Here is an 8,895-nt window from a genome sequence, read left to right as displayed (position 1 = left end):
CTGCTTTTCACAACATTTGGTGGGCTTTTAAAATGGAAAATTCTTTTGAAATGGTTGTCATTTTGTGGCAGAAAAGCACAATAAAAAAAAAAAAAAAATCCCAAAATATCACCGCAAAAAAAGCCCAGGGTCATTGAGCTCAAAGAGTCGAGGCCTCTGCAGTCCCAGTGGGATCTGGTTCTGGTCAGAATGTAATAAAGGACGACCAAAAATGTTGCAAATTGTCACAAGTCTAAATGCAAGCAATGAAATATGGGACACAAACCTTTTATATGTATGACTGTATCTGGGGCTATTATGATGAATTCGTTAGAAGTTGAGATTTGGGCTGGAAAATGTCAGTCAGATCTGGCAACCCTGTTGAGTGAGCATCAGTGTTGCCAGATTTGGTTGCTTTTGAACATGTTTGGCAGTTTTTAGAAAGTTTTCAGAGGAAATTTCTTTCAAGTTGTGACAGAAAAGCATCAAACTGTTTTATTTTCTGTTTTCTTTTTTAAGTCGCAATAAGCAATTAATCAATTAATCACACAATAAATTAAAATGAGCTCAGTAATTTCCATTCTGATGAGTAATATTTTTTGAAGAGCCATTGTGTTTAGAGACTTCATAATCCATTTTATTCATAGTTTAGGTTCTGTTCCATTTGGGATATTTAAAGTATCCTCCAGTTCCACTGTGGAGTGTTTGTCTTTCAGAGGGCAAACTTTCATTATTATGCAAGAAATTACTTTAAAATTGACTCAAACAACAGTATAATCAATTATTGTAATAATTATAGGAAAAATGCATCATCCAGAAAAATTGGTCATCGTCAGTCAGATCTGGCAACCCGGTTGAGTGAGAATATTCGTGCACTTTTGCAGCATGTGTCCATGTTTTCGAAGAGAGATCGCGCTTTCATTTGCACTCTGAGGCTTCCTGAGCCGACGGTAAATAAAAGCCACCGCGCTTTGTCTCTTGACCTCTCCAAACCAGAAAGAGGAGGCAGCAATTTTCTAAGAAAAAAAAAAAAAAAAAAAACTAGGGGAGGGAGCGGGTGTTGGTGCGAGGCGGGGGCTACAGGCTGCAACCGGCGGCCTCCGGCGCGCGCGGGTCTGGCTACCCCCTCTGAGGGGCCCCGATCGATACAAACTCAGAGCAATAAAGCTTTCCCCCTGTCATCTCCACAGAATACAAAGCAGAGCGGGGAAGGGAAGGACGGGGGGATGGAGGGAGAGGAGGAGGAAGAGGAGGAGGGCGAGGCGCTGTTCCGCTAGCCACACCAATTTCCTAACCCCCTTTTTCACCTCCCTCGTTTTCTTTCTCCACCTTTCCTCCAAGCTCTCCACTTCTTCTTCTGCTTCCCTTCTTTATAATTAATGCCGTTTGAATAAATACGCTTAATAATTCATGCTGTTATTTAAGGAGAGATTGACGGATTGACTGAAAGAAAGTGTAAGAGAGAAGCCGAGCAAAGATCACATCTGGGGGAAAAGGACAGGAGGAAGCAGGAGAGCAGCTCTGTGTGATGAAAGAGCCGGGTTTAAATAGACGGACGTGTGGATGGAGACGAGCTCGGATCGACGGGAAGGGGTAAAGAGGTCAAATAAGTGCTCTGTTTAATTGGGAGCCAATTTAAGTCGGGTCCAATCGATAAAGCTGTAAACCCGGCCGTCTAATGGCCCGCAGCTCGCTCTATAGATCACCGGACGTCCAGCTCTCCTCCTTTACGTGTTTCTCTGCACCTGTGGAGCCGCACGCGTTGGCCTGACACCTTGACTAGTTTAGCTGGATGATAAATTGTCTCAGAAGTTAATGTGATAAACGACGATATTGTTGTTTTGAGACCATTTTCAACTAATGATGGCATTTTACTGCAATTACGCCCACTCAAAGATCAATAAACTTTAAATTCTGTTAAACGTCTAACACTGGAACTGGAAATATCCGAAATAAATAAACAAAACGACAAATAAAATGAATTATGACGTCTCTGGTATCACAATTATCCTTCAAAAACAGGCTGGTTGAGACCAAAACTCCAGTTTTTGTTAGAGAGAAAACCGATGAATCATGCAAATGGAAATTTTTCACCTTGTTTTAATTCATCATGCAGGTAATTGATTTATTGCGTCTGATCCAAAACAAAACCCTGCATGAAGAAAGCCGGCCCGGCTCGGCCCGGCTCGGCCTCACACCGCTGGGATTTTCCGCCTCAATCCAAATAGTTGGAACATAAATATCCCGGCGGTCACATGACAACCTCATAAGCCCAGATTGAAAAATAATACGATCTTCTTTTTGGGGCGGAGGAAACTCTGCGCTCCTCGGTGGGGGGGGGAGGTTCAGCTTTTTGTCTCGTTTCAGTCCTGAAATTAAAAAACATTTCATCCATTTCATGCAAAACATTTTTAATTCAACTGTTTCTTCCCGCTTTGGTTTCTGAATCGCAGGTTTTCCTTCAAGGCCTCTGCCTTCCTCAGACCGCCGCCTCGTTTTTCGGCCATCTCTCTGTCCGCCCCGTCGTTTCTTTTTGTCATTTACTCTGTTGCACACAATCTGCCCCCTCCCTCCTCATCCAATCGCTCACACTCGGCCCATCAAGGCGAGGCTGTGTGTCTTTGTTAGTCCAATTGTCACCATCTTCTCCTTTCCTGCTATTTCCTGCGAGGACGCTCCGTCACGCTGCTGCTCTCTCTGTTCCACATTCTCATTTTGGCCAATTTTTCCCCCACATTTGCTCAATCCAGATGTCTTTCTTTGTATTTTGGTTATTTGTTGATTATTTTCCTTTGAATTTCCCTTAAGCAGACATTTTGTTTGCCGTCTCTTCTTGTTGTTTCGGTTTTTAAAAAACACTTCTGGCCTCTTTGTGTCTGCCATTTTTCTCCAAAGTTTACGCCCCTCTACTCCAGCATCCCAGCCTCCATCTTTGCGCCTCAACGCTGAGATTCTGGAGGAAGAAGGAAGTACCACACAGTGGCCATTTCCTTCTTCCCCTTGTCCTCCCTCCCGTTCTTTCTGTGTTTTTATCCCTCCATCCCTGCGTTGTGCTCCTCGGGGAGGGCAGTAATAATGGTGGAGAGAAGGAGAGAGGGAGGGAGGTGCGATTATTGTCTTGTCGGGAGTCAGAGGAATCGATCGGCACAGAAATATGTGGTGCGAGAAAGAGGTACTGTATCGGATATAATAAACACTCTGGAGACATATTCAAGAAGGCGCCCGTGCACGCTCACGTGCACACGTTGAAGATGCACGTGTGCACAGAACACAACACATTCAGTTCTTTTAGAATTGTGCATAAAAAAAGAAAGAAACTCCTCCACAAATCAGCATCTAAACATGAGTTTACTCAGGCAGCTGCTTCTGTTTGCAGCAGATGCATGCTGAGGAGGAGGAGGACGTCAATATTTAGGTGTAGAAGAAGTCCTCAGCTGCTCAGCAGGAATATTTTCATGCAGATCGGAGATGAAAACTGATCATATTTCCAGTTTCTTTCAGGTCTGACCTGCCTTTTCTGTTGGTTTTCTAGTGATTTTGATGCATAAAAGTGAAAGGAAAATGTCCCGTCCGGTTCTTGATGGAGACTTGAACATCAAAGCATGCATCACAAACCTTTCTCTGATTTGTTTTGCTGGTTGGTTCCAGTTTATACACTGGAAATCTGGTTTAATACGTCCCAAAATACGTCAGATTTTTCAGTGTTTGACTGTTTGGTTCGTCTTTAACCTTTACCTGAGTGGATGCTCTGCTGTCCTCCTGCATAAACAGCATCAGAGTGTTTCATTAACCCTAAACTCTTGTTTTCTGCTAACTGAGGAGATGCACATCACCTGAAAAACACATTTGAAACAACGTGCAGTCCTGCGCTGACGTGAGAGCAGCAGACATTAGCATGCAGGACTTAGTTTGCTCCACTTCGGCACCTGCAGGGCAGAGAAACATGCTTATTCTTAATGATTAACACTCTCACAGGTGCACACACAACATCTGAGCAGAAGCCCTGTTCACACACACACACACACACACTCCGATCTTACACTGCTGTTGCCTGGCAACGGGTCCATGTGTCCTGCGTTAGCTCTGTCCAGCGGCGCTGCGACCGCCGCCGTTGACCACTGCTGCAGGGGAAAGGCGAGTGGCGAGGGAGGGACAGTCGGAGGCGGAGAGAGACGCCAACTGTGGCTGTAATGATACAAACGCTTCTCAGAGGCGGAAATAATCCGGTTTACCTCGACGCTGAAGCCTGATGGCGAAACCCAGAACTCGTCTGTCAAAGTAACGGCAGGACAGAGACGGATCAAAAAAAGGCAGAAACATATTCTGGAAATTAATGGAAACAGGTTTAAATGGCTCTAAAGCACCTAAACAAAGTTTCAGTTCAGGGTTTAGTTAAGAAAAAAATGCAAATAACTTAAAATGTTGTTTTATTTTTTTAAGGAAGTTATATAAAATCAGTTTCTTTTTACGTATCTCCACCAAACTTTTACATTTTCAAACATTCACTCGTCAGGAAAAGACATTTCAAAATGAGGGCAAGCGGAGCTGGAGTCAAACCGACAACCTTCTGCGGCAGCGTTCAGCTTTAAAGTTGCAGATTTGAATTTACAAGCAAGCTAAAACTTGCCCAAAATAAAACACAGTAAATCATTGCTGGAGGAAATTTAACTGTTAGGATGGGTTAGAAGAGTCTGAAGATGATGGAAAATAGATGCTTTTTGATTAATGAGGGGAAAGAAGAAATAACCAGTAATATCCCTGTAGGAATATTTGAGATTAAAAACATCTTGTTAATCTGGATTACAGTCCAGATAAATCAGACGGCACACCTTGACACTAAAAAGCTACAAACCTTTCGTTGTTTCAACTTCTGGCTTTGCATTTAAGAATAAAAATCAAAACTTCTGCCTCTGTTTTAGAGCAAAATCTGATCAATTCAAATGCAGTTATTCCAATTAAGTCAGAAAATTTAAAAGCAGTTTGTTGCTTTACATTTTAAGGCCCAGTCAAAAGAATGCAATCTTGTTTTGTCAGGAATGCTAAACATTTTTCATCCCCTCTTTGAATCTAGTTTTTGCAAACTGTGGCTGTTTTTCATTATAATCAGGAGCGTCACTGTAAAGACAAGATGTCGGTTAATTATCTTCAGATAAAGCAGCAAAACGAACTGAAGTCCAAACACGTCTGAGTTTCTGCTTCCTGATTTACTGAATAAAAGGCTGAAAACATAAACTTATAGGTCCGTTTAAAGGCAGCTGAAGGGATTTTTAATTAAAACACAGCTTAACTTAAGATCAAAAGCTTTAAAATGTTCTGGATTATTGCATTTAATTCGCTTTTTGTTATGAACATCAATTACTGTTTCATTTTAGACGTTCATCTTTATCAAATGCAGACCGTTGTTAAAAAATGTTTAAAATAGATCCGGATAATTACTTCATTTAATCTTTATATTATTCAAAGAGATTGTTTTGATGTAAACATAACTTTTATTTATAAAAAGATTTTATTTTTTTAAATTCCTTTGAAAAAGTTTCATTTTAACGGATTAAAATCCTAATTTTATCCCAAACGTTAAATAAAACAGATTGATATTAATTTTAGTTTTTTTTTCAGCTTTCTCTGCGCTGAATGTCGGGTGGGGGGTGGGGGGGGGCAGACAGGTGGAAAAGATGGAGGCAGCTTGTGTGTGTGAAGCGTGAGGTGGCAGAGACCATGTGCCTGACCTTTGACCTCCACACGCCAAACGGCTCCAGCCCCCCGCCCCTTTCCAGTCCACACACAAGAACCCACGCGCCGTCTGTCACCGGCCCCTGACAGGCGTGACCGAGGCGGGGAGGGGGGCGCTGAGTTTAGGACCCCCTGCAGCCATTTTTACCCCCCGACTGCCCCCCAGCAGCACACTGGCCATCAGTGCAACGGGGCAAATGCATTACTGCAAACTACTGACAACTGAAATTAAGAAAACATTGTTTGCCAGAAATAAGTAAAAACTGTAAATAATGGGGGGAAACTATAACTAACTGGAACTAAACTGTTTATAAAACTAACTAAAATATACTGAAATTATAAATATAATATCCTGAACACTGAATGTAAAGTTAACAAGTTTAATATCTTATATTTTGCCAGCAGTGGCAGCCGCCACTAAAGCTCTAAAAAACAATAATATTCTTTTTTTATGTGTAATATTGAGTTTGTATTGTTCAGTGTTATTAAAAATTATAAAAATCCCGCTAGCTTTTTGCTCTTTGGGGCCCCCTGGTGGTGTGGGGGGCTCTAAGGATATTCCTTGGACCGGCTCTGAAATTAGAGTGTTTCACAAAACTGCAGCGTAAGCGCTTTTTTCACATCACACGAGTCACATGTTGACGACGACAGGAAGTAGCTGGAGCATCATGGTGGTTCGTGTTTTTTAATGACTTACTGCAAACAAACTTTATTTAATGGAAACACCTCAGTTGCTAAATATTTATTTTCGTCATTAGCGGACACACGCCTGCGGTTTCTGAGTTTTGTAAATTGTATATTGAAAGAAACTGAATTTTAAAAAAATATTTTGCCTGATTTTATTATTTTACAGTCATTTATATAAATTATTTTCATTTTGGTTCTTAAAATACCAAAATTTCCACATAACTTGATATTTTGGACCATCTGAAACATTAAATGATTGACGTTTCGATCAGTTATTCAGTTCTTGAGTTACTTTTCTGCTCCTGGGTAATTGTTTTGATGGCTACTTTTTACTTTTACTTTATAAAAATGTGCTTAAGTACCTCTGCTTGAGTATAATTTTTTTAGTTACTCATCTTCAGTGTAGATCGGAAACGAATAAAATCAGAAATAAAGTCAGTTTTAAAGATGTTCCAGTTAAACCTGATCATGGTACATCAGGAATTTGGGATGTGGATGAACAGGTGAGGCAGGATTTTTTTTTTTTACAAAATGATCCAAGAAGGATGAAATTAATTTAGTGGATTCTTCCGTTTGTGTGCAGATAAAAAGTCTTGTGTTGAAAATAAATACTTTATTTGTTTAAATCCAATCATGAACACTTCACTGATGGTTTCTGGAAATAGCTGAATCATAAAATCTAGAATATTACATTCTGCAAAATGTTCATGCTAAATTTTTTTTCTTAATTTATTTTTTTGTGATCATTGATGGACATTTTTATATTTATTCCATAAACTGAAAACTTCCTTTCTCCTGAAATGTAATTTAATTCACTGTTCACTGTAAGTGGGTGTCTGAATGTAAGTGGGTGTCTGAATGACAAATAAGTTCAGCTGTGCTAATTAATTTTAGCATTTAATATGAAATATTATGTCCTTTAATTATTAAAAAAAAAGAATAAGTAACTGTGAATATTGTCTGCTTCCTTGCATCTCAGTTTTAAAAGTTAAAGGCCCTCTGTTTGATATTGTTTAAGTCAGAAATGTTATATATTTATATCAATTAGCCACTCAGAATTTGTAGTTAAAAATTATCTTTTTATCACACTCAACGGAGGCTTTTTTCTCGCCTCCGCGCTGTTTGTTCGCTCCGAACATAAAGAGAGTGCTGCCACCGTCTGGTCTGATCGTGGAACTGCAGACTGTTGAAACCTGCTATTTGCATTAATTTTCAAAATGTAAATTAAATACTGAAATTTATTTGAGGTTGATGTTTATTTGTATTTTATCTTTCATTTAAATTCGAAGGAGCTAAAAATAAAATAAATACAGAAATGATTGAATTTTATTTAAATAATTACGTCCTTGAATTTCTAAATTTTACACCTTGAACTTCTTTTTTTTTTTTACACCTGACGGTGACATAATTTCTCATGATAACATACAAAACTCACACTGGATGTTTATAGTATTTGCAACTGGTTATTATTTCACTAAGTTAATATGTTTATTTTTCTGGCTGTTGCAGAAATATTAAGTCTTTTTTTAATTTTAAAATTTATTCTACTGCAGGTCATTCATGTTTATTTCTATTTTTAGAATGATTTGTGTTAATTATTTTTAATTTATCTGCTAGCAGACTGAACATCTAACCTCTTCTAACTGCATTTTAACTTTTTCAACATAAAATAAATAAAATTATGCATATTTAAAAGTGTAGGATAGACAACAGATTAGAGAAGAGAGCCGTTTTATCTGGGATGGCGGTACTGACTAATGTCTGGTGCTCAGCTAAGCAGTTTCAGCTTTTCTTCCAGGTCCAATTACTGCTGCAATCCCAGATGTGACCACAAACAGAAAGAAGAGAGAGAGAGAGCGTTATTAGGAAAGTTTCCTTCCAGGAAAACTTTCTTTTTAAACCTCCCCCTGCTTTCATGCAGCAGCTTCAGCACATTTACTCTCAGCTATTTCTGGAACAATTTTTGGCTGCAATTCAGTGGTGGAGGCACTGATTTCAGAGAAACTCTGATTATAATTGGATGAAAAAGCACAAGATAAAACTTAAAGTTCATGGGATTCAGATGCATGAATGCTTGCTTGTGGACACTTTGGAGAAAAATGTGCTGGAAGAGACTCAGGAAAGCCAACTCTGTTTTTGCAATAAAAAAAATAAATAAATTGTGCAAAACATGGTTTTGTGTAGCATTTGCATAAATTAGACACAAAATGCTTCCATGTATGTCTAAAAAATGTGAAATTATTTAAAAAAAATGTATCCAGTGTCAAAATGTACATGTAAAAAACTAGTTTTATTTGGTATTTATTTTTTTTATATATGTAAATGTTTGGTATCAGGATTCTTATGGTGAACGTGTGTGTGTGTGTGTGTGTGTGTGTGTGTGTGTGTGTGTGTGTGTGTGTGTGTGCGTGCAAGCCTGCATTTTGTAATGCTGACTCCCGTGTGTGTTTCTGTGTTTTATCTGCAGATATCAGGATGTCCAAAGCACCAGGGGAGGAG

Source organism: Poecilia reticulata, linkage group LG11 (genome assembly GCF_000633615.1).
Source record: "Poecilia reticulata strain Guanapo linkage group LG11, Guppy_female_1.0+MT, whole genome shotgun sequence".
NCBI classification, from domain to species: Eukaryota; Metazoa; Chordata; class Actinopteri; order Cyprinodontiformes; family Poeciliidae; genus Poecilia; species Poecilia reticulata.
The sequence above is the reverse complement of the archived record's forward strand: the minus strand, read 5'-3'. Positions refer to the sequence as shown.